This window comes from Hippopotamus amphibius, chromosome 7 (genome assembly GCF_030028045.1).
Source record: "Hippopotamus amphibius kiboko isolate mHipAmp2 chromosome 7, mHipAmp2.hap2, whole genome shotgun sequence".
NCBI lineage: Eukaryota > Metazoa > Chordata > Mammalia > Artiodactyla > Hippopotamidae > Hippopotamus > Hippopotamus amphibius.
Genome location: NC_080192.1, coordinates 84,094,323 through 84,119,244, shown reverse-complemented (window position 1 = coordinate 84,119,244; position 24,922 = coordinate 84,094,323). Strand labels below are relative to the sequence as shown.

The 24,922-nt window shown below is 45.2% G+C and overlaps 1 pseudogene; it reads right to left on the bottom strand.

Moving 5' to 3' along the window:
* Positions 1 to 5,051: 5,051 nt before the first annotated feature.
* LOC130857649 (sulfotransferase 1C4-like) lies at positions 5,052 to 23,229 on the bottom strand (annotated as a pseudogene).
* Between the last annotated feature and the right edge of the window lie 1,693 nt (positions 23,230 to 24,922).

Below are 24,922 nucleotides of genomic sequence, written 5' to 3'. Positions count from 1 at the left end.
GTTCTTAGAGGGAATTCTTCCAGTTTTTCCCCATTGAGAACAATTTTGGCTTTTGGTTTTTCATATATGGCTTTTATTATGTTGAGGTAATTTCCTTCTATGCCCATTTTCTGGAGAGCTTTTATCATAAATGGATGTTGAACTTTGTCAAAAGCTTTTTCTGCATCTATTGAAATGATCATATGGTTTTTATCCTTCAATTTGTTGATATGATGTATCACGTTGATTGATTTGCGTATATTGAAGAATCCTTGCATCCCAGGGATAAACCCCACTTGATCGTGGTGTATGATTTTTTTAATGTGCTGTTGGAGTCTGTTAGCTAGTATTTTGTTGAGGATTTTTGCATCTATATTCATCAGTGATATTGGTCTGTAGTTTTCTTTTTTTGTGACATCTTTGCCTGGTTTTGGTATCAGGGTGATGGTAGCCTCGTAGAATGAGTTTGGGAGTGCTCTGCCTTCTGCAATATTTTGGAAGAGTTTGAGAAGGATAGGTGTTAACTCTTCTCGAAATGTTTGATAGAATTCGCCCATGAACCCATCTGGTCCTGGGCTTTTGTGTGTTGGGAGATTTTTAATCACAGTCTCAATTTCCGTACTTGTGATTGGTCTGTTCATGGTTTCTATTTCTTCCTGGTTCAGTCTTGGAAGATTGTATTTTTCTAAGAATGTATCCATTTCTTCCAGGTTATCCAATTGATTGGCATATAGTTGCTTGTAGTAGTCTCTCGTGATGTTTTGTATTTCTGAGGTGTCCGTTGTGACTTCTCCTTTTTCATTTCTAATTCTGTTGATTTGCATCTTCTCCCTTTTTTTCTTGATGAGTCTGGCTAATGGTTTATCAATTTTGTTAATCTTCTCAAAGAACCAGCTTTTAGTTTTATTTATTTTTCTTATGGTTTCTTTCCTTTCTTTTTCATTTATTTCTGCTCTGATCTTTATGATTTCTTTCCTTCTGCTCCCTTTGGGGTTTCTTTGTTCTTCTTTCTCTAGTTGTTTTATGTGTAAGGTTAGGTTGTTTATTCGATGATTTTCTTGTTTCTTAAGGTAGGACTGTATTGCTATAAACTTCCCTCTTAGAACTGCTTTTGCTGCATCCCATAGGTTTTGGGTTGTTGTGTTTTCGTTGTCATTTGTTTCTAGATATTTTTTGATTTCCTCTTTGATTTCTTTAGTGATTCCTTGGTTGTTTAAGAGTGAATTGTTTAGCCTCCATGTGTTTGTATTTTTTGCAGTTTTTTTCCTGTAATTGATATCTAGTCTCATGGCGTTGTGGTCTGAGAAGATGCTTGATATGATTTCAGTTTTCTTGAATTTGCTGAGGTTTGATTTGTGACCCAAGATGTGATCTATCCTGGAAAATGTTCCGTGTGCACTTGAGAAGAAAGTGTAGTCTGTCGTTTTTGGATGGAATGTCCTATAAATATCAATGAAGTCGAGATGGTCTAATGTGTCATTTAAAGCTTGTGTGTCTTTATTTATTTTCTGTTTGGATGATCTGTCCATTGATGTAAGTGGGGTGTTCAAGTCTCCCACTATTATTGTGTTACTGTCGATGTCCCCTTTTAGGGCTGTTAGCATTTGCCTTATGTATTGAGGTGCTCCTATATTGGGGGCATAGATATTTGCCATTATGATATGTTCTTCTTGAATGGATCCCTTGATCATTATGTAGTGTCCTTCCTTGTCTCTTGTAATAGTCTTTACTTTCAAGTCTAATTTGTCTGTTATGAGTATTGCTACTCCAGCTTTCTTTGGACTTCCATTTGCATGGAATATCTTGTTCCATCCCTTTACTTTCAGTCTATATGTATCCCTTGGTCTGAAGTGGGTTTCTTGTAGGCAGCATATAGAAGGGTCTTGTTTTTGTATCCATTCAGCCAGTCTGTGTCTTTTGGTTGGAGCATTTAATCCATTTACATTTAAAGTGATTATTGACATGTGTGTTCCAATTACCATTTTCTGAATTGTTTTGGGTTTGTATTTGTAGGTGTTTTCCTTTTCTTGTGTTTCCTACTTAGAGAAGTTCCTTTAGCACTTGTAAGCCTGGTTTGGTGGTGCTGAATTCTCTTAACTTTTGCTTGTCGGGAAAGCTTTTGATTTCTCCCTCAAATCTGAATGAGATTCTTGCTGGGTAGAGTATTCTTGGCTGTAGGTTTCTCTCTTTCAGGACTTTCAGTATATCCTGCCATTCCCTTCTGGCCTGCAGAGTTTCTGTAGAAAGGTCAGCTGTTATCCTGATGGGTTTTCCCTTATATGTTGTTTGTTGCTTTTCTCTTGCTGCTTTTAATATTTTTTCTTTGTGTTTAATTGTCGTTCGTTTGATTAATATGTGTCTTGGTGTATTTCTCCTTGGGTTTATTCTGTATGGGACTCTCTGTGCTTCTTGGACTTGGTGAATTATTTCCTTTCCCATGTTGGGGAAGTTTTCCACTATAACCTCTTCAAATATTTTCTCAGACCCTTTCTTGTTTTCTTCTTCTTCTGGGATGCCTATAATTCAAATGTTGGTATGTTTAAGGTTATCACTGAGGTCTCTGAGACTGTCTTCTAATCTTTTTATTCTTTTTTCTTTTTCCTGCTCTGTGGCAGTTATTTCCCCCATTCTATCTTCCAACTCACTTATTCGTTCTTCTGCCTCAGTCATTCTGCTGGTTATAGCATCTAGAGTATTTTTAATTTCAGTTATTTTGTTATCCATTGCTGTTTGTTTTTCTGAGTTCTTATGAACTGTTTCTTGTACTTTCTCTATTTTGTTATCGAGATTTTGTATCATTTTTACTATCATTACTCTAAACTCTTTTTCAGGCATTTTTCCTATTTCCTCCTCATTTATTTGGTCTTGTGGGTTTTTTTCCTGCTCCTTTGCCTGCATGGTGTTTCTTTGTTTCCTCATGGTTGTCCAAACTTTTGGGGTTGCTTGTCCTGGCAATAGAGGTGTTTACAGAAGACTGTCCAAGCCTCAGACTAATGTCCAAGTATTGGATTAAACGAATATTAAGTCTAGGAAACACATACATGTATAAGACACACAATTACTGAATCCGTTAGGACATAAGGCTCTAGAAAGACCTGACAGAACCCCAGTGTGCTATCAGATATTCAAAGAGAAACTCAGCAGAAATGGACAACTGAAACAGAACAAATCAGAGACAAAAGCAAAAGCAAACAAACAACAAATAACACCCTACACATACAAACATCAATCCAGGGAGATTTTGTAAGCTAGGATCAAATATAGAAATGAGCTGGAGTACCACCAGAGAGAATGGAGATTCTCAGAATGTAATTAGACAACTGTACTAAGAACTAAGATAAAGACAAAAGCCTAATATTAAATACCAAGGCAGTGCGTCATCTGGAGAATAGAGCAAGGAGTCTGAGCAGAGCGATAGTGTTGCTTGTAAGTATGTTAAGATAAAATAAACTTAAAATGGCTGGAAGAAAGGGGAACAGCAGAGCGTAATGTGGTTGGAAATATGCAAATAAAAAGAAAGGAATAGAAATGTATAAAAGATAGGGATGAAAGGAAAGTATGAGAGATATTTTGTCCATACTACCAAAAACTTAGCTAGATATAGAAGTATATAAAAAGGCAAAAAAAAAAAAAAAAAGAATAAAAAATAGCATTAAAAAATTATGTTATAAAACTTGTAGATCCCTTAGGGCTAAGATCGTATTTAATAAATCAAAAAAAAAAAAAAAAAGAGAGAGAGAGAAAGAAAAAAAAAAAAATCCAGAACTGATCCCAGAATGGACCAGTTCAATAGGTATTGATACTACTATTTCTGTTTCCTTAGCGTCTCAGCTATAAGTGTCCTTCTCCTTGCCTTGGGTTTTTTTTGCGTTATTCTGTGACCAGCAGAGGTTCCTTTATTGTTCGTCTGTAAGCGTCGGTGTGTGGGGAGGGAGAGGGTTACAATAGTGGCTCCTTCTCCTGGGAGTGAGTGAGCAGTGGCGCACTGTTGTTTCAGTCAGGCTTGGAGGTGCCTGTTGCAGAGGGCGCTGGTGGCTCAGGCGTAAACAGAAAGTCTTAGAGTTGGGCCTCTCTCGGGGGTTTTTTTCTTTTTGATGCTGTTGTTTTTTTTTTTTTTTTCTCTCGGCAGCCTCCCTGCTGCTGGCGTTGCAAGGGGTTTTAATCTAGCCCCGCCCGAGTGCCTGAGGGTGCTTCTTATCCCTGAGCGCCTTAGGTGGCCCGCAGGGCGTCTCTCCACTGCCTCTTGCAGAGGCGCAGAAAGAGAGAGAGAGGCTACGCGCGCGGCTCCTCCCCCCCCCGCCCCTGAGCCTGCAGCCTCCAGCCGCCATCATGGCCGGGCAGCTCTCAGGGACGGGCACTCCTCTCTGCGGACCTCCTCCCTCCTGTCCTCTCGGTCCGTCACCCTACCGGCAACAATGTTTCTCCCCCTGAACCAGCTCTCCGGTTCCCACGCTCCCGCTCCTGGACCCTCCGTTCAGCCGCGGATCGATGTCTCGGTCCGGGAACGCTGAGCTGCGCTGCGGACCCTCCGTATGTTTCTCACTCCCTCCCGTCTGCCACAGTTCCGCCGCTTCACCCTCTTTGAGCCGTCGTAGATGCTTCCTACCGGCTATGTCGGGCTCCCCGCAGCCCTTTCTGGTGTCCAAGGCCGTCTGCTGGTGTTCAGCTGGTTCTCTGTGGGAATTACTGCGTCCTTCCGTGCATTCCCAATGCATCTGTGGAGAGGGATGCACTCCACGTCTCTCTATTTCACCGCCATCTTTTTCTTCACTCTGGAGTGGGCATTTTTGATGAGTAAGATTGAGAGAAATGTTTTAATTCAAAGAAAATTATAATAGAAGATAGAAAGAGGATATATAGAAGGAATAGAAATGATAAATGTGTATGATGTTATATGTTACATGTTGGTATATTGAAATTCACCTAAAGATGGAAATCGTGCAGAGAGAGAAGGAAAAGAAAGTGATGCATATTGATGCTGGGTACCGAGTCACACTGGGTTCATCCAGAGGGCAGGTCAGGAATTCCAGGCTGAAATATCTGGGTCATTGTTTAAAAACTCTCATGTCATGTCACGCAAGCCATTCATGGTTTTTTGGAAACAAGTTTCTCTTCTGCTTCACAGAGGCTGCTCTTTGCAGATCCATGCAGAAGGACAGAGAGGTATCAGCCATGTATTTCTCAGTCTTCATTAAACTTCTTGGTCTGAGCTTCAGTGAACTGATTTTTCCAATCTCCCATGACTCCTGGAAAGAGTGATGGATAGCACAGACGGACACTTTCGCCAACTTTAACCATTTTGTGTGTGGATGATCCCTTTCCTCTCAGAACTTAAATTCCTGACACAGACACTGGCTGGTGATCTCCTGATGCTGAGGGAGATGTGAGGCTACAGGTGTGATTACTACACCTCACAGGTGAGGCATTTGTGAATAACCTTGTTCTAAGACACTTGGTGGGGGAGAACCTAGACGTGGTTTATCTAATTCTCCGTGTCATGCCCTGCAGCCCTCTGATCCACCAGGACTTCCTACACCCTCAGTTCATCTACCTTTCTACTTAAGGTAACTGGACCCAATTTTCTTATCCTCTCCTTAGAGGTCGCTGGAGGGCTGGATCCTCAGAGCATCCTCTCTCCTCCGTCTGTATCTCTAGTTTAGGCCACATTCCTAGTTGAATACAGCTGAGAATCCTCCTTTCCAACCTGAATTATCATTGTGTTAATGTGTAATTGAATTAAGGCAATAGAATATGAAGGAATAGTAGGGTTGGTTAGCTTTATTTCATGTTCATGCAATAGAGTATTCACAATTTTTCACCTTCAATAACTAAAAATGGCCAGACATCCCATAGAGGGCTATTTCTCTTCTGATTTCTCCATGCTGCCTACTTCACGTAGGCTCTTTGAGCTCTGTGTAGTGTTATTTTCATGCATGAAGTGTAAATCTGCTTAATTTTCTAGGGGTAATAAATTACACGATTATGTAATTTATCAATTGGCTTACAGAAAATTAGATGCCTGAGTGACATCAGTAAAATGGTAGAGTAGGAGATATGAGCCTTCATCTCCCACAAAAACCAACTAACCACCATGAACAAAAATAGCCCTGGACAGGGTTTTGAGAGTCTAATTAAGAACCTAAAGCAACGCAGTGGAGCCCAAACAGGAGGATAACCACACAGAGAGGCTCGCCAGGGGGACTGCCTGGAGGTGACTAGGCTCAGAGAAGGGGGCTATCAGTGTCAGACACACAGCGGAGCCACTGTGCCCCCAGGGCCTGCTCTGCAGGGGTCTCCTGAAGGCTTTGCCCCCAAGGACCTCAGTCGCCCTGTGTGGACTCTGCCACTTTCCCAGGGGAAGGACACTAGTGTTTTTTAGCATAGCCCCCAGTGCCCTGCCCAACAGGGGACCCCGCAGCTTCCCCACAGACCCTCTAGAGAGGAAGCTGCTGCCGTGTGCCCTCCTCTCCAAGAAGGAGCTGCGGTCTTGCTGCCCTGGGATGGGGGCCTCCACTCACCTCACCCTGAACCCTGTGCCCCAGCCACTCTGTGCATGCCCTCTCTCCATGCCCAGGGCTCACGACCACTTGGCATGTACCTGCATTCTGGACTCTGGCTCTGTAACTTCTCCATGAGTCCCACACCTGGGACACCAGAGCCACTGCCACATGGCCCTGGACCCTGGAGCCACATAGCTCTGTGAGCTCCTGTATTCTGGACCCTGGTCCCATGGCTGCTCCACGAGGGCCCGGCCATCAGACATTGATGCCACCACTACTGCAGTTGTGCCTGCGAGCCAAATCTAGTGCCAAGAAGGATCTCCTTGTGGGAGAAAAAGAGATGAGTAGGACCCCAGGAGCCTTCGGCCCATGCTGCTGCTGTGGACACCCACAGTCAGAAATGCTGAGGACCTCTGCAATCTTCCTGACGCTGCCCTCAGCTGACAAAGTTGCACAGAGACAATGCTGCTGTGCTGTCCTGGAGCCAGAATGGCTGAAACCCAGCCAGCTGGTGAAGGTCTTTTCCTGCTGAAACCAAACCACAAAGTCTGGAAGAAGTGACTACTCCATCAAATATGCAGACATCAACACACAGCTACAAGAAACACGAAAAAATCAAAGAAATATAAGGCCATCAAAGGAACGTGATAATTTTCTAGTAACCCCAAAGAAATGGATATCTATTAATTGCCAGATAAAGAATTCAAAGTAATTATTTTAGGGAACTCATTGAGCTACAAGAGAACATAGATGACTCAAAGAAATTGGAAAGCAATACATGAACAAAATGAGAATTTCAACAAAGATGTAGACATAACAACAACAACAACGAAACAAATAGGAATTCTGGAGCTGAGGAATGCAATGAATGAAATGAAAAAAATGCACTAGAGAGTGTCAACAGAAGATTTGATCAAGCAGAAGAAAGAATCTGCAGATTCAGAGACAAGTCATTTGAAATAACTCAGAGGAACAAAAAAGAATGAAGAAAGCCTATGGGATTTATGAGACACCATCAAGAGAACAAATATACAAATCATTGAAATACTAGGAGAGAAAGGGGCAGAAAACTTATTTAAAGATATAATGGCTGACACTTCTCAAATCTGGGGACAGATATGAGCATCCAAGGACATGAAGTTTCAACCAAGGGAGGTCCTCCCTGAGACACACTGGAATCATGCTGTCAAAAATCAAAGACAGAGACATTTGAAAGCAACAAGAGAAAAGAGGCTTATCACATAGCAAGGGAACCCTCATAAGGCTATCTATAGATTTCTCAGCACAAACACTGCAGGCCAGGAGAGAGTGAGATGAGATATTCAAAGTGCTAAAAGAAAAAAAACTGCCAACCTAGAACACGTTATTTGGAAAAGCTATCCTTCAGAAATGAAGGAGACAAGAGACTTTCCCAGACAAATAAAAGCTGAGGGACTCAATCACCACTAGACCTGCTGGACAAGAAATTCTAAAGGGACTTCTTCATGCTGAAACAAATAGATGCTAATTAGTAACATAAAAACATATGAAAGTAAAAAACTCGCTGGTAAAAGCTTAATATATAGTCAAGTTCAGAATGTTCTTAAACTGTAATGGTGGTGTGAAAATCACCTTTAAATCCAATATAAAGTTTAAAAGACGAAGTACTAAAAACTGTAGCTATAATAATTTGTTAATGGATGTAATGTAAAAAGATGTAAATTGTGACATCAGAAACAAAATGTAGGGGGATGGGAGTAAACGGGTAGTTGTGTATGCAGTCAAAGTTAAGTTGTTATCAGCTTAAAATAGACTGCTATATCTATAAGGTGTCTTATGTAGCCTCATGGTAACCATAAAGTAAAAACTTATAGTAGATAAAAGATAAGGGGAAAGGAATCAAAGCGTAACACAACAACAAAAAAATCACCAAATCACAAAGGAAGACGGCAAGAGAGGAAGAAAAGAAAAAAGGAACTACAAAAGAGCCAGAAAACAATTAACCTCTTAGATCAGGAACAAGACAAGGTTGCTCACACTTGCTACCTCTATTCAACATAGTTCTGAAAGTCCTAGAAACAGCAGTTAGGCAAGAAAAAGCAATAAAAGGCATCCAAAATGAAAAGGAAAAAGTAAAATTATCTCTGTTTGCAGATGACATGATCATATATGTGGAAAACTCATAAAGACTCCACAAAAAAGCCACTAAACAAGTTCAGTAAAGTTACAGGATACAAAATAAACATATAAAAATCAGTTGCATTTCTATATACTAACAACAAACTATCTGAAAAAGAAACTAAGGAAAAAAAATTTGTTTACAATAGCATCAAAAAGAATAAAATACTTAGAAATAAATATAACCAAGGAGGTAAAAGATCTGTACACTAAAAACTGTAAGATAATCATTAAAGAAATTGAAGAAAAAGCAAATAAATGGAAAGATACCCTGTGTTCACAGATTGGAAGAACAAATATTACTAAAATGTCCATATCACTAAAGCAATCTACAGATTCAGTAGATAGCAACCCCTATCAAAAGTCCAATGGCATTTTTCACAGAATAAAAAATACAATCCTAAAATTGTATGGAACCACAAGAGACCCCTAATAGCTAATCTCTCTTGATCAAGAAGAATGAAGCTGGAGGCATCACCCTTCCTGATTTCATATCATATTACAAAGCTACAGTAAGCCAAACAGTATGGTTCTGATATAAAAAGAAATATACAGACCAATGGAATAGACTAAAAACCCAGAAGTAAACCAAACATATATGGTCAACTAATTGTCAACAAGGAGGCCAGGAATACACGATGAGGAGTGGAGAGTCTCTTCAATAAATGGTGCCAGGGGGCTTCCTAGCTTGCACAGTGGTTAAGAATCTGCCTGCCAATACAGGGGACATGGGTTCGATCCCTGCTCCAAGAAGATCCCACATGCCATGGAGCAACTAAGCCTGTGTGCCACAACTTTTGAGCCCATGTGCTGCAACTACTGAAGCCCACGCACCTAGAGCCCATGCTCCACAACAAGAGAAGCCACGGCAATGAGGAGCCCGCGCACCACAATGAAGAGGAGCCCCCACTCACCGCAACTAAAGAGAGCTGTGCACAGCAGTAAAGACCCAACACAGCCAATGAAATAAATAAATTAATTAATTAAAAAAATAAACAATAAATGGTGCCGGGAAAACTGGACAGATATGCAAAAGAATAAAATCATCTTATACCATACACAAAAATCAACCTCAAAAGGCTTAAATATAAGACCTGAAACTAAAACTTTTAGAAGAAAACATAGGGAAAAAGCTCCTTGATATTGGACTTGGCAATGATTTTTTTGATTTGACACTGAAAAGCACAGACAACAAAAGTCAAGAAAGCAAGTGGGACTGCATCAAACTAAAAAGCTTCTACACAAAATGGGAAGTCAACTTACAGAATGGGAGAAAATATATGAAAGCAAATATTTCTAAGGAACTCATTCAATTCATACAACTCAATAGCAAAAAACAAGTAAGCAGATTGAAAATGGGCAAAGGACCTGAAGAGACATTTTCTAAGGAGACAGATGGCCAACAAGTGTATGAAAAGATGCTCTACATCACTAATCATCAGGGAAATGCAAATCGAAACCATGATGAACTATCATCTCACACCTGTTAGGATGGCTATCAACAACAAGTTAAAAGAGGAACTTTTCATGAGGATGTGAAGAAAAGGGAATCCTTGTGTGCTGTTGGTGGGAAGGTAAATTGGTGCATCCACCATGGGGAACGGTATGGATATTCCTCAAAAAATTAAAAATAGAGCTACCATATATATGATCCAGCAATCCCACTTCTAGGTTATATCCAAAGGAAACAAAATACTATCTCGAAGAGACATTTGTCTGTACAGTGGAATATTATTCAGCATTAACAAAAAAGGAAATCCTACATTTGTGTCGACATGGGTGAAACTGGAGGACATTATGCTGTCTCACTTATGTGTGGATGTAAAAAAAAACTGAACTCATAATAACACTAAAATGGTGGTTACCAGGGGATGGGGTGAAAGGGGAGATGTTGATCAAAGATACAAACTTTCATTTATGAGATGAGTAAATTCTGGAGACCTAACGTACAACATCATGATTATAATCAATAATTGATTATATACTTGAAATTTGCTGAGAGCAGAGCTCAGTTGTATTTTCATTCCCCCACCAAAAAGAGTAACCATGTGATGGAGGCGTTGTGGTATTAGCTTGATTGTGGTGATCATTTCTCAGTGTGTACACACGTCAGAACATCACACCATGTACCTTATATTCACTTTTTACTTGTCAACCATCCCTAAGTGAAACTGGGGAGAAAACCCCAAACCTAAAAAAAAAAAAAACAAAAACCACCCTCCAGCATGTATAGTATCTTGCTGTGCCTATAAATGTATGTGTCTCTGGACAAATAGACAATACCTTTTTTCCAGTAGAAAAAAAGAAATCAGGTTCATTAATGGTCAAATTAGAGAGAAAAGTTCTCCTTTGAGCCTTAAGTTTTTGCTTATGTTATCAATCAAAATGTACTAGCGTTTTGTTTTTGTTTTTGTTTTTCATTTTCCTAAAATGATGACAGCCTCATGAAGTTTGTCTCTGTTAAAGGGTCAGCAGTGTGGTAGCATCCGGTGGGCTCTGGGTATGTGGCTGAAGGGCCTGGCCCTTGCTGGACTCCGAGGCCCACTGTGCCTCTGTGGTCACTCTCGGGGAAATGATTTGACTCAGGGACCAGCCTTCTGACTCTTAAGGCCTATGACCTTTGCACTGTCCTCCAGAATGTGCTAGGAGCAACATGAGCTTCTTGGAGATTAGAGGCTTCACTTGAGAAAGAGTTTGGGTCAAATACATGTTTGAAGCTCTGAGTTAAGCGGAATTAAGCAAGTTCCTTCTCTGAAACTTATTTACGCTCACAGGCTGCAGAGGGGCAGGGATGGTGTGTGGACGCATGCCCACCCTTCTCTGAGGGCAAAACATGGGCTCTCTTGGAATCGGACTTCGAAGAGCTCACTTCAGAAAACACTGTAGGTGGTGACTCACTGGGCCTGGAGGGTAGAAAATCACTTATGGATCAGAAAATTTGTCTATTATCAGGGGACAGACAGGAGCAGATACACATCACCTTTTCTCATGAATGGAGACAGCTGGTGATTCATTTTCACGTCATTTATATAGTTGGTCATGGGGTTGGTTTTCATGATGTCAAACGACGTGTTGTAGACAATTTTGTCTAAAACCTCTTCTTTCAAGTTCTTCCCCAGGAATTCCATCACTTTTCTAATTTCATGTTTTGGATCCTGTGGGGGAGAGTGGAAGAGAGGTGGTAGATTTTTTTTCTATCCAAGGAAAAAAATGTAACCACGGTCAAACCTTGGAGAGCTCAGTTTGGGAATAAACAGTTAAAACATTTAAAACCAGTGTTTTAACAGCCTGTTAGTTTACGTTTAAAAGTAATTCTTGGGGGGGACTCAAGGGAGGGTGGGGGGGGAGTCGAGGGAGGGAGGGAATATGGGGATATGTGTATAAAAACAGATGATTGAACTTGGTGTACCCCCCCCAAAATAATAAATAAATAAATTAAAGATAAATAAATAAAAGTAATTCTAACAAGTTATGTTTATTATTATATGTAGATTTATGAATGTCAAATCACTAAAGGTGGCCGTTTAAAGTGCAATTATATGCAAGTAATTGCGTTTCCGCCATGCTGGAGCTGATGCCAAAGGGCCATGCTGGGAAGTGTCTCCTCTGGGAAACAGTATTTAACTTCACTTGTGCAGGAGCAGATAAGGTGCTGTTTGGGAGGAGAGGGGGTGTCTCTCAAACTAAACACGACATGTTTCCTCCAAGTGCATGTGGAGCTGTGTGGCTTCTGCTTCGGTGTCTGGTGACTAGACTCCTGGCCCCATGGGAATGCCTGTTTACAGGCAGAGCTTGTGAGAGCCCCGTGCACTCTGCAGAAGAGGGCTCCAGGTTGGGGTGGGAGTTGCTCTGGTGGGGGGCTCTCCAGGCCCCTGCAGGGGTCCCATCCCCACCGGCTGCCCTGATTGGGGTCACATGTCCTTCCCAGCCCCGCCGGCTGGTCCCTGCGGCTCTCAAACAGGCTAAGGGCTGGGGTTGCGGGGGCTACGCTGACACCCAGGAAAGCTGCAGAGAGCAAGGGTGACGGGGGGAGGGGTTTGATCCAACCAAGTAGAAGGACAGAAAGGGGCAAAGGGGAGGAGGAGAGAGCTGTTGGTGACCATGGGGCAGCTGGGACTACACTGGGCCGTGGATTTATTTTGCGTATAATCTTACGAAACAGACTTTGAACCAGGATTACACATGCAAAAGATGTTGCTAATGGGGAACTTTTGTTTAAAATGATAAAACTTTAATATTTTAAGAAAGCAAACCAAAACAGCTCTATTCTTCCTCACTAGTTCTTTCCTGTTAAGAGTCCTAGTTCCTTTCCTCGGAAGTCAGAGCAAGTTAACAGGGGAGGTAGTAATCCTGGAAGGAGAGCTGGGGATGGGGGGACCTTCTGGTTGAAACAGGAGCTTCTGGGGGAGGTAGGGGAGGCTGTGGGAAAAAGCAGGCACCTCCTGCTGGGTTTGGGAAGGCGAACCCGTGTCATGTTGGGAGTCTTGCAGCTGCAGGCAAAGTGGTTGGAGAAGTGGGGTTGGCATGCAAAATACTTTGTAGGGATAAACCTTTACACGTCACTTTTCTTCATTTCTATCCTGGATCTGTAGCTCTGAGAAAAAATATTGTGAAGTCAAGATTCAAGGGTATTTCTTACTTTCAACATTTCTTCCTAGAAAAGGCAGAGAATGGGGTGGCTGTCTCTCTTCCTCCACCAGCCTTTCACATGGTCGTACCAGGACCCCCAGATCACTGAAAGGAAGACACAAGTATTTGGGCCGTGAGAAGGTGAGGGTGGGAAGGTGAGGTCTGTCCTCAGAATACAGATGCAGCTGTGGGTGTTGCTGCTCTGGAGCGGGAGAACTTACTGTTCACACCTCTTACATCTATTTTCCGCAAGACTTTTCTTTCTCTCGGAAGCTGGCAAAATTAGTCTCTCAGGCTGTGGAGCCTGCTGGGTTCTAATCCCAGCCCTGACCCAGCTGTGTGACCCTGGGCCAGTTACTTAACCTCTCTGAGCCTTGGTTTTTTTTTTTGTTTTTGTTTTTTAATTCTCATCCCTGGAAAAGGGTCAAGAACAGTACATACCTCATAAAGCAATATTGGGATGGATTAATTTATTCCACAAGCCTGCTGTTCCTAGTACTGGGATAGAGCAGTGGACATGACAGGTGCTCTGGGCGTGCATCTAGGCGGGGAGACAGATGAGGGAAATGTGGACGTGCAGGCCACTCGATCATGAGCTGTGCACAGGAGAAAATGAATGGGGAGGAGACCTAGGAGGTTGCTGGTAAGCTGGCTAGAGGGGCTCTTAGAGAGGCGATGCTGGGTGAGACCCAGAAGAAAGGAGGAAAGTGCTCGTGGCATAGGGACCAGCAGGGCATAGCGCGGAGACAGGAGGTGCTCGCACTCAAGGTACTCGAGGAGGCCACTGGGGTGTGAACAGAGCGAGGACGCCGGGGATGGAGAGGCAAACAGGGTCAAGAGCCTGGTCCCTGGGCCATAAGTTTCCAGGGGGGGGGTCTGGCTTTCACTCTGAGTGGGTTGGAGCACCATGGGATCTTTGAGCAGAAGATTGAGGTGGTCTGACTTCCCTTTTAATGGAATCTCCCTGGTTTCTGTGTTGGGAAGAGCCTGTGGGTTGGCGAGGGTGGCCATTGAGGGAAAGGCCGGGCTGTCCACTGACCAGGGAGGCTGTGATGGGGGGAATGGGGGGAGAAGGAGGTGAGGGTTCTGGAGGTCTTCTGAAGGTGGGGTTGACAGATCTGCTGATGGGCTGATGGAGTGTGTGAGGAAGAAGAGGCTCAGGACAGGCTTAGGAGTTCAGGCCTGAGCATCTTGTAGGACACGATTAGCAAGCCTTATGGAGGCCGCAGGGGGAGCAGGTTTGGGAGGAGAAACAGGAGTTCAGGTTTGGACGCATGGCCTCTGAGATGCTGGGTCTGTGCCCATGGAGTGTGTGTGGGGGGGAACATCGGGAGCGGGCAGCATCCTGGAGGCCTCGAGGAGAACACCCCAGGGAGAGCATGGCTGGCTAATGGGTGAGGGTGGTGAGGAGGGCATGCAGCCCCGAGCCAGGTATGGTGGGGTGAAGGGGCGGGTTGAGGGGTGAAGCTGAGGGTGAGACACAGGCATCAGCCTTCCGAAGCATTTGCAGTCAAGAGAATGAAGAAAGGGAGCAGTTGCTTGGGCTGGGGAGGTTCAGCAGGGCAGTTTTTAATTCTGTGTTTTAAAATGGGAGAAATAACGGCATGACTGGAGAGGCTGAGGCATCTGAAAGTTAGCCTGGTGGTGCCAAGGGCATGGCGTGATAGCAGGTGTCTGGCACACAGTAACTGCTCACTAAGGTTTATCCAAAAACTAAAGCAGACATTCATCAGTGGTCCTCCCCCAGATCGGCCTTTCCTGTGCCCTGTTTACAGAGGGTAAGTCTTAGGTAGAAAGCATCTGTCAGTCTCTTTGATGGAAAGGTAATTAGGAACACTGCGCCTGTCCTGCCCTCAGTGGAAGCTCTAAAGATTAAACAAGTTAATGCAGGTAGAACATTTAGCATAGGCATAGAGTTGGAACCTTCTCTGCATGTAGCTGGTTTCCCTACAATACTGTGTTGGCTTCATCCAGTGGGTATGTTGTCATTGGAAGCAGATCCACTGACCTCTGGTGACAGTGGTCATGGCCACGCCGCACCTCTCAGGGGCATGTCTCTAGTCCTCCCCTCAGACAATCAGAGCTCCTTCTGCAGGTGAATTTTGTTTCTCACAGAAGGAGAACTTTATGGGGAAACCTTATCCCCTGCAGATAGGAGTGAAGACCGGTTCATTCCACCTGGCTTACCTTTGCCGGCCAGGAATGTATCAAAGTACTCGTCCCAGGTCCCCGGGTCGGGGAGTCTTCTGTTCATCTTCTGAAAATGGCAGTAGGACACCATGGTGTCCTTGGCATTCCTTGCCACGTAGATTATCTGGAGTGGTGGGAAGAAACAGTGTAAATGATAGACAAATGGGGGCACTCAACGTGCACAGCATCTGTGTTCACAGCTACCAGGTCCTTGAGGCCACAGACACACCTGCTGTCTTCTGCCCATCAACCAGCCACCAGTATAAACTTGTAAATCTGATCAGGTTGCTGCCTGTATAAAAATTCAACATCCATGCATTGCTCTCGGGATTAAGTTAAACCTCCTTAACCGGGTGTGCAGGGCCCTGTGTGCTGGTCCTCCCCAGGCTCTCTCATCCCCCCACCAGGCCACGCTCACCCCTCCTCCTGCAGGCTTCCAGGCTGCTCTAATTTCTCTGGCCATCCTTTGTCAGCCCATCCTGTCCCATTCCTGCCATTCTCCCTTTAAATCAGGTGGTCTTAAACTGATGAACCTCAAGAGGACAGGCCTCCCTGAAACAGTACGAAAAATTTTGTGTAGATGTGCCCTTTGTCAGGAGCAGAGACACAACTTGTCACTAGGGTTTGGGAATCACTAAAAGTTTAAAACCTTTAATTAAATGTTGGTTTTTTTGGAGGCTGCCTGGGGCCTACGTTTATTCTCATTTTGTTTACCTTTCCTGTTTTTTCCCACATCTTCCCCCACTGCTGTTAACTTCACTCCTCTGTGACTCACAGAGCTGTTCCTGATACAGTCCTCTCTCCCGACTTAGAGACTCGCATGTCTCCACCTAAACGTCCAGCGGGCATTTCAGGTTCAAAGGGCTCAAAATTCAACCCATCTTCACCCAGACTTATTCTTCTCCCTTCACCCCCTCTTTCCGTTCACAGCACCACCACCACCACCATTAAAACCAAAGAGTTACACCAGACACTTTCTCTACTGTTTTCAGAGCTGAACCTGGCCAGGTCCTGGAGGTTCTGTCCGTTTTGTCCCCTTGGAATTCATCTCCTTGCCACCCTGAAGTGGTGCCTCCACATCCTCGCTGATGTTCTGCTTTCAGTCTTGCCCACCTCGGGTCACCCCCACCCCATCAGGGCCCCAGGGGAGCTTTCCAAAGTGTAAATGGCATCATTTCACTTCCTCATTTAAATTCTTCAATGGACCTGAAAGGCCCGTAGGATAAAGTCCAGACGTGGTGGTCTGGCAGCAAGGCCTCTTCTCCTCTGGGTCCTGCCAGCCTCTCAGGCCTCATTCTGGCCTCGCAGAATTGTCTTAAGCGCCAGGGTCCTGGCTTCTGCTCCTCTGGTGAAAAGGAATGCTCTTCCTCCCTTGTCACTCAGTGAATTCCTGTTCACTTTCCACGACCAGCCCCTCTGTCACCCCTGTCAACCCTATGTGTTGAGGAGGTCTGTGCACCTGCCTTTCTGCTCTGGGAGCACCTTGCCTGGCTCCTCAATGTGATATTCTCCAGGTCAATGGTGTAATTATTCTTATTTCACTGTTACCCCCAGCCAGGCCTGGCTCTGCCTACACTAACGGTATATTGACATTTGCCTGCAGCCATTTTTTTCTTTTCCCTGAGCTGAGGATCCTTGCAGGAAGATTTAGTCGGGTTGGCGAGGTAGAGGGATGGAGGCTCTGGATACGGCCTGGAGAGCTGGGGGTGGTGTAGGGGATCCTGACAAGACCATCAGAGGGCACATCGCCATCCCACATATGCAGAAAGGGAAGGCCGAGGTTTGGCTTCCTGCCACGGGCCCATCTGAGCCTCCTACAGGTGAGCCCTTCTGGGGACCACGAGGCCACCAGGGAAACAAATCCATAGTGACCAGTTGAAGATGTTTGTGAAAATGCATCTGTGCCCTGTAGGCCTCCATGTGGAAAATAATCTTGATGTTTGTAAAATTTTGACACAGTAACCTGGTTTTTGATCAGGTCTCAAAATGCTAGAACTTGCAGGCACCCTTAGATGCTTGAAAGAGGTGGTTTAGCTATAGGAGAAATGAAGTGAGAGGATGGTTTCTATGCTTCCTTCAATGCCACCTTCTGCTTCCTCAGATACCACCTAAGGCCGGGAGCAGGCCAGCCAAGTAGATGCTTAGGGAGTATTTTGCAGGTGTGGGAGGCTTGGGGCAGGTAGCATGGGGTGGTGGGACCATCATGGGCTGTCGGGACCATCATGGGCTGTCAGGTCAGGAAGACCTAGGTTTACAGCCCATCTTGGCCCCCTGCCAGGTGGTTCTCATCAGGCAGCTTGTGTAACCTCTCTGAGCTCCAGTGAGGTCTCAACTTCCCCCAACAGCATTGCTGAGGGGCCATTCTCCCTGCACTGCACCCCCCGCCCCCAACTCGGTGTGGTGTGTACCCACCCAGCCCGCTCTTGTCCACCAGGGGTGAAGGACAGGGAAGATGGTCACAGGCCCCCACCTGCCCTGGTGCTCCCGGCAGACACACACGGGGATGATGCAATAGAACACGCCCCACGTTCTCATGGAGGAACCGGCTCTGAGTGTTTTCTGCTCTGACCTCACCTTACAGTTTTTCTCCCAGAAGGATGGGGGCAGCAGTTGCACAGGCAGGTGAGTTTTCAGAGTCCTTGGGGGAGGCATTGCATTTGCCTGGTCGATTCCTGAAAAATGTTCCAGCATGTTTGATTGTTTTTAATATTTAACAATTTGATTTTTTTCTTATTAGTAATGTATATATGGCAATCCCAATCTCCCAATTCATCCCATGTTCATTAGTTTTTAAAAAGGTTTTATTTTTTTATGAATTGATTCTGTCAGTTTTTTTCATTTATGGCTTCTGGGGTTTAGGTCATGTTCAGCCCTTCTTCCTGCCTGGATGTTGAAAACCATTCCTCCTTGTTCTCTGCTGGCACTAACACTTTATGGTGCACTGTGCGTTAGAAACTCTGATGCACGGTCTTCCCTCGGGGTCTCACTTACCACCGACCCCCCCCTCCTTTTCTCATCCCATTAACCTTCAGTATTAACAGCAGAACCACCCAGCACCAGACCACCTTGTGGAAATGAGGCCACCTCAGCCACGCGGTGGGATCAGAAGATGCAGGACAAGTTACCGCTCAAATAAAATAATAGTGAAATTGTTGAAGAGGCCTGTGGACTCCACAGACTGTCCACAGGAGGCCTCTAATGTCAAACCTAAATTACTTAGTGTAGCCTTGAATACTCAAAATCTGTCCCCAGTTATTTTTAACCATTATTTTTACAGCTTTCCCCCAAGCACCCTGATGTGACACTGAGCAGTTTAGAAAAAAAGCACACGTTAGGCTGGGTCAAAAAAAAAAGAAAGAAAAGAAAAAAGAAAGAAAACACAAGACAGGACAATATGTGTTAGTTTGTTAATTCATTTTCCGGAGGTGAGTCCCTAAGTCCATAGTTTTCAGGTTGGATTAGAATGGATCTACAGGAACAGTGTTGTTAGAGATGACTGTCCACCATGCTGGGCCCCTCAATCTATGTAACTCCACCCTGTACTTCAGGTGCACGCGTATGCCTGGCATGGTTCCCACAGGACACACACACACACACACACACACACACACACACTACGGCTTAGTGGTTAAGAGCATGGGCTTCAGAAACAGAATCCCCGAGCCCAGATCTTGGCTCGGTCTTATCAGCCGTGGCTCATAGCTTCCTGTGCCTGAGTTTCTCTGTCTTTAACATGGGTGTAAAGCAGCAACTCCTCAGTGTGTTGTGAGGACAAAATGCACTAATGCAGAAAAATGGAGTAACGCCTGGCCCGTGGAAACTGCCAGGATGCTACCACGCATTGTTTATTTCCCCACGGAAGGTGCATCGGGAATGCTGACCTTAGATCTGGGGTCCTTGATGCCAGGCCCCCGTGACATTGGCGTATGAAGTCCTCCTGCTGGGGGAGGAGGGAGCTGGAAGAGACCCCTTTCCCTGCTGCTTGTAACTTGGTGACACCTCATTTAATAGCGAGAGAGTGCCTCTCTATTGTTTAGCATTAGGGCTAGATGAGTTTTTAGGTGAAGGGGTCTGTCTACCTAGGTTTGCACAGGAAAAGGTAACTTTCATCCAGTGTTTAGAGTTGGGGACCCTCGGGAGTGTGTCTTTCAGTGTGTGGTAGACTTTCAGATTCTCCACTCCCAAATCGCCCATCTTTATGTGAAGATTACGACTTTGTAAACTGGAGACTTGCCAGAGCAGTCCGATGTCTGCATCCACTCCAGGAAAGGCTGTCTCAGGTGGATGGGAGCCCGCTGGCTCTGCACAAGGTCTCTGCCGTTCTGTATTAGATCTACAATCTCCTGTGTCCAGGTCGTTCCTGAGAAAGTGTGGAAAACGGAACTGAGGAACAGATGGTTGATTTTCTGCAGCTTACAGTTTAGAAGCATCTTATGCTAGAAAAAGAATTCATTTGTCTATCAATACCTCACGTATGCTACTCATTACATTGAATGGAATTACAATAAACTATTTTTTAAAATATTTATTATTTATTTATTTGGTTGCACCGGGTCTTAGTTGCGGCAGTCAGGCTCCTTAGTTGTGACATGTGAACACTTAACTGCGGCATGGATATGGGATCTTAGCTCCCCAACCAGGTATCAAACCCAGGCCCCCTGCATTGGGAGCTTGGAGTCTTCACCACCACACCACCAGGGAAGTCCTGAAATCAGCTATTAAGGTTATCTTTTCCTCACCAGAAAGTTTAAGAGAAGCAATTCATTTTTATACTCTGATGACATACTCTTAAAGATCTGAATATGCATTGGTATTGCTAGAAAATGATAATACAAATAATTAGCGTATGTAACAATAGGGGTTAATTTTTAAAATATTTCCATTGGAGGAAAATCACAGAAATTCCCTAACACTCACTTTTACAATTACACTTTGGCCGCTAATAAGTAATAAATAATCTTGTGTCTCCCCTCTGTTTACTTTTTTTTAGAACCATGACATTGATCCAATGCCAATAGTGTGAAAAGGAAGGAAAAGTAAGAATTCCAGGCAATCTACAGAACAAAATGGGAAAAATCTAGATTGAATGAATTCTTCTTTAAGAGACCAAGAAAGATTCAGGGCCTAAACAGTTGACTTCTACATGGAAGTTAAATTGGTTTTAAGTGGGAAAACAACCTTTGCTACATTGGGGGTGATACCCGTTCTCCCTGGGGCTCCTCTCAGCCTGTGCACCCTTGGCCTCCCAGGAAGTCTGTCCCTGTTTGGCTTCCTGACACTTGGCTGGCCTGGTCTTTTTCTAGGGGAGGAACCTGGTTTGCACGTGTGTGGGGCCATGGAATCAGATGGACCGCAATCCTATCCCTGGGTGCTACAAGTTGGGTGGTTCTGGATAAATTATGTAAACCCACCGAGTGTCAGTTTTGCTGGTGTGGTTTTGAGATCGCAAGTGCCAGCTGACAGTAGGCACTACATAAATGTTGAGTGTTGTAATCTTTGACTGTGTTGGTACCAGTGGACCTGGAGGGCCGGGGCTGGTCCATGTGAGACCATCTTGCTCAGGTACCCAGGGAGGAAGGTGCCCCGACCTGTTTCCTGTGGACCTGGCTCCTTTCCTGGCACCTGGATGGTGGTCCCTGGGCTTGTGCTCTGGCACCCTGTCTGCTTAGCTCCTGACTGGTTCCCATTTCTCCTTCTGTCCTGGAATCAGAACTTGATTCATCCTTGGCCCTTTCGTTGCCTCCCCGTAAGTTTACTGTCCCAAGTCTGTAGCATCTGGTTTTGCCCAATGCAGGCTGCCCTGAGAGCAGCAGGAGCCACCTTCTCACCATGGCCTGGCTCTGCTTCCTCTCCTGGACTCTGAGGTGGGGGCCGGCCTCTCAAGGACCTTGTGGGTGTCCTATGCCTGCAGACTCTACCTTGGACTTGGCTTTGCTGCCGTGGACACGGTGAGTGACTCTGGAAACCCAATCTCCCTCAGTGGTCTGGGCCATGCACGGGTTTCTGCCAGACTCAGTGGCCTCACCCTCCAGCCTTGCCCTGCGCCTCGGGAGCCTCATACCGTGACTCACACTGACCAGTAACCCCCCTCCAGCCCAGGACGGCCTGGTCCTACCAGCACGGGTTCCCACAGTCAACCCCACCGTCTGCCTCCAGGGTGATCTGGTCTCTGCCCTTCCGTGGACTCTGCCTACTGGCTGGATGTTAACCTGAATGGACTCTCAGTGGCTGGAGTGATGCCCCAGAGCTGTCCATGGAGGTTCTTAAGGCTGAGGGTGTGCCACCCGATTCCCTTCTAAACTGAAGAGTTTATCTTCCCAGCTGCTGGGGTGCTGGCAGCTGACAGCCCTCAGCTCCTCATCCTCTCTGGGACCAAGGTCATGCCCCTTGCCTGGGGCAGCTTGCCTCTGACCCCCAGGCCTCTCACCCCCTCCCCTCGGGGTGGTGCCAGCTCAGAGGAGCCACCCCAGCTCTAGAGGGGCCAATCCACGGGCTGGATGAGGATTTGCCAGGACAGAGTGGAAGCTTCCATCCTGCCTCCTCCCCTTTCTTCCAGAGGAAGTGATTCCAGAGCACTCACTCTTAAACAGCCCACATACTCACATCCGACTCAGCCTGCCTCCTGGGGACCCAACCTGTGACGTGGGCAGAAAGGGGCTGGTTTGGGATCAAGGACGAGGACTTGGGGTGACAACAGGCTGCCTTAGGTGAGCAGTGGGTGGGGACCTGGACCTCGAGCGGGCTTACTTGGGGTCAGGGTCTTCACAGAAGCAATGAACTAAAATGAGGTCATTAGGGTGGGCCCTGACCCAGTGTGACTGGGGTCCTTATGAAAAGGGGAAATTTGGAGATAGACGTGCACACGGGGAGAACAAGGCATGTGAGTGTGAAGATGGCTGTCAGCCCGCAAGCCCAGGAGGGGCCCGGGCAGAGCCTTCCATAGCCCCCGGGAGGAACCAGCCCTGATGACCCTTGATTTCCAACCTGCAGCCTCCAGGACCATGAGAGTTCACTTCTGCCAAGTCCCCTGGGTTGTGCTGCTCGTTTACAGGGGCCAAAGTAAATGAATACAGTCCCTGCATGACCGTCACAGTGTGAAGATTTCCCTCACGATCCCTCGCTTGATCTAAATTGGGCCCAACTGGCGGCCTCTCATTAAGCCCCCATGTTTCCTTCAAGGCCCTAATCACATGTTGTCACCAAGGACCTGTGTGAGGGGCAGTCCAGTGGCCTGATGTCCAGCTCCAGACTGGACCCTAAGTGCCAGCAGGACAGAGACCATGAGCACTTTGTCTGTCACTATGCCCGGGGATTGTCCCTGGTGTTTAGAAGAGTCTTGATAGAGTTTTGTTGAATGAAAGAAAAAAAAAGATTAGCATGAATGTTTTGACCTGAAGAATCTACTTTAACTAGTTATGTATTTTTAAGAAAGCAATGACTTAACTCTAAAAAAACAAAAAAAAATTACAACTTTGTAGACACATGTCAGATCCTTTGCGCTTCTGTCTGATTTACAGACAAGGCTCTGTCGGCCTCCACACTGTCCACTCAGAGCTGACACGTGCGGACTCCTACTCCCCCTCAGGTACCACATACCTGCTTTGGGGTAGGATGCGATGAGCAGGTCGTTAGGCCTGGCTTGGAAGGCCCAGATTTTATCCCAGATCCTGCATGTATTCTTCTGTAGAATAATCCCATCTATTTGGGAAGCTTCCCCTCGGGGAAGCAGGGACCATTCTAACTCCCCTGTCTTCTCCACCATGTCCTTCTCCATTCCCTCCGTCTTGGTTTGGGCACCAGCAGCACAAAGTAAAAAGTAAGCAAAGGAGGGACCCACGTGTGTTTTATATCCTCAGTGCCTTGGGCACGGACTCTGCTCACCTGCAGGCTTGTGTGTCCAGGCAAACAAGGAATGGTGATTTGCATGGCTCTGTACCTTCTGAGTGAAGCTGGTACAAAATCCTCAACCCTGTGCCAGATCAGACCTTCATTATACTGAGGCTCTGGTGGGGTCCCATCTCAGCGCTGCCTGGAGGAAGGTAGAGCCGCTCGGTCAGGGAACCACCCGCGTCCATCCCAGAGTCATTTCCTGGACATACGGATGCCCTTGAAGACGGGGAGTTGGGTGATGTCACTGAAGGAACACCTGGGACATGTGTCCAGGCACTACCCTCCCCCATCTCCTCACCTGGAGTCAGAAATCCTGCGTCCTCGGTATTTGGATAAACCCCCTCCCAGGTTGAGCAGAGACAACTGTCATGTCATGAGCTAGACACAGGAATTCCGCCCCAGCTTCTGAGGCCGAATGAATTCTCAAGGCTCTGGTCTTGTCTGTTAGTGTGAGTTTAGACCGTCATATCTGAAGACTATCACCAGATAGACTTTTTTTTAAATTAATTTTTATTTGAGTATAGTTACTTTACAATGTTGTGTTAGTTTTTGCTATACAGCAAAGTGAATCAGTCATATGTATACATATATCCCCTGTTTTTTGGATTTCCTTCCCATTTAGGTCACCACAGAACACTGGGTTCCCTGTGCTATACAGTAGATTCTCATTAGTTATCTATGTTATACATAGTAGTGTGTATATGTCAATCTCAATCTCCCAAGTCATCTCACCCCCTCTTCCCTCCTTGGTAACCATAAGTGTGTTCTCTGCATCTCTGTCTCTATTTCTGCTTTGCAAATAAGATTGTCTATACCATTTTTCTTGATTCCACATATTATACGATATTTGTTTTTCTCTTTCTGACTTCATTCTGTATGAGAGTCTCTAGGTCCATCCATGTAGCTGCAAATGGCATTATTTCATTCTTTTTTATGGCTGTGTAATATTCTGATATATATATACGTACCACATCTTTATCCATTCTTGTGTCAGTGAACATGTAGGTTGCTTCCATGACTTGGCTATTGTAAATGGTGCTGCAATGAACATAGGGGTGTATGCATCCTTTTGAATTATGTTTTTCCCCAGATATATGCCCATGAGTGGGATTGCTGGGTCATATGGTAGTTCTATTTTTAGTTTTTTGAGGAACCTCCATACTGTTCTCAATAGTGGCTGCACCAACTTATATTCCCACCAACAGTGTAAGAGGGTTCCCTTTTCTCCACACCCTCTCCAGCATTTGTTGTTTCTAGATTTTTTGAAGATGGCCAATCTGACAGGTGTGAGGTGACACCTTGTAGTTTGATTTGCATTTCTCTAATAATCAGTGACGTTGAGCATCTTTTCATGTGCTTTTTGGCCATCTGTATGTCTTCTTTGGTGAAATGTCTATTTACCATTTCTGCCCATTTTTTTGATTGGGTTGTTTGCTTTTTTGATCTGTTTGTATACTTTGGAGATTAATCCTTTGTTTGTTGCTTCATTTGCAAATATTTTCTCCCATTCTGAGGGTTGGCTTTTTGTTTTTTTTATGGTTTCCTTTGCTGTGTAAAAGCTTTAAGTTTCATTAGGC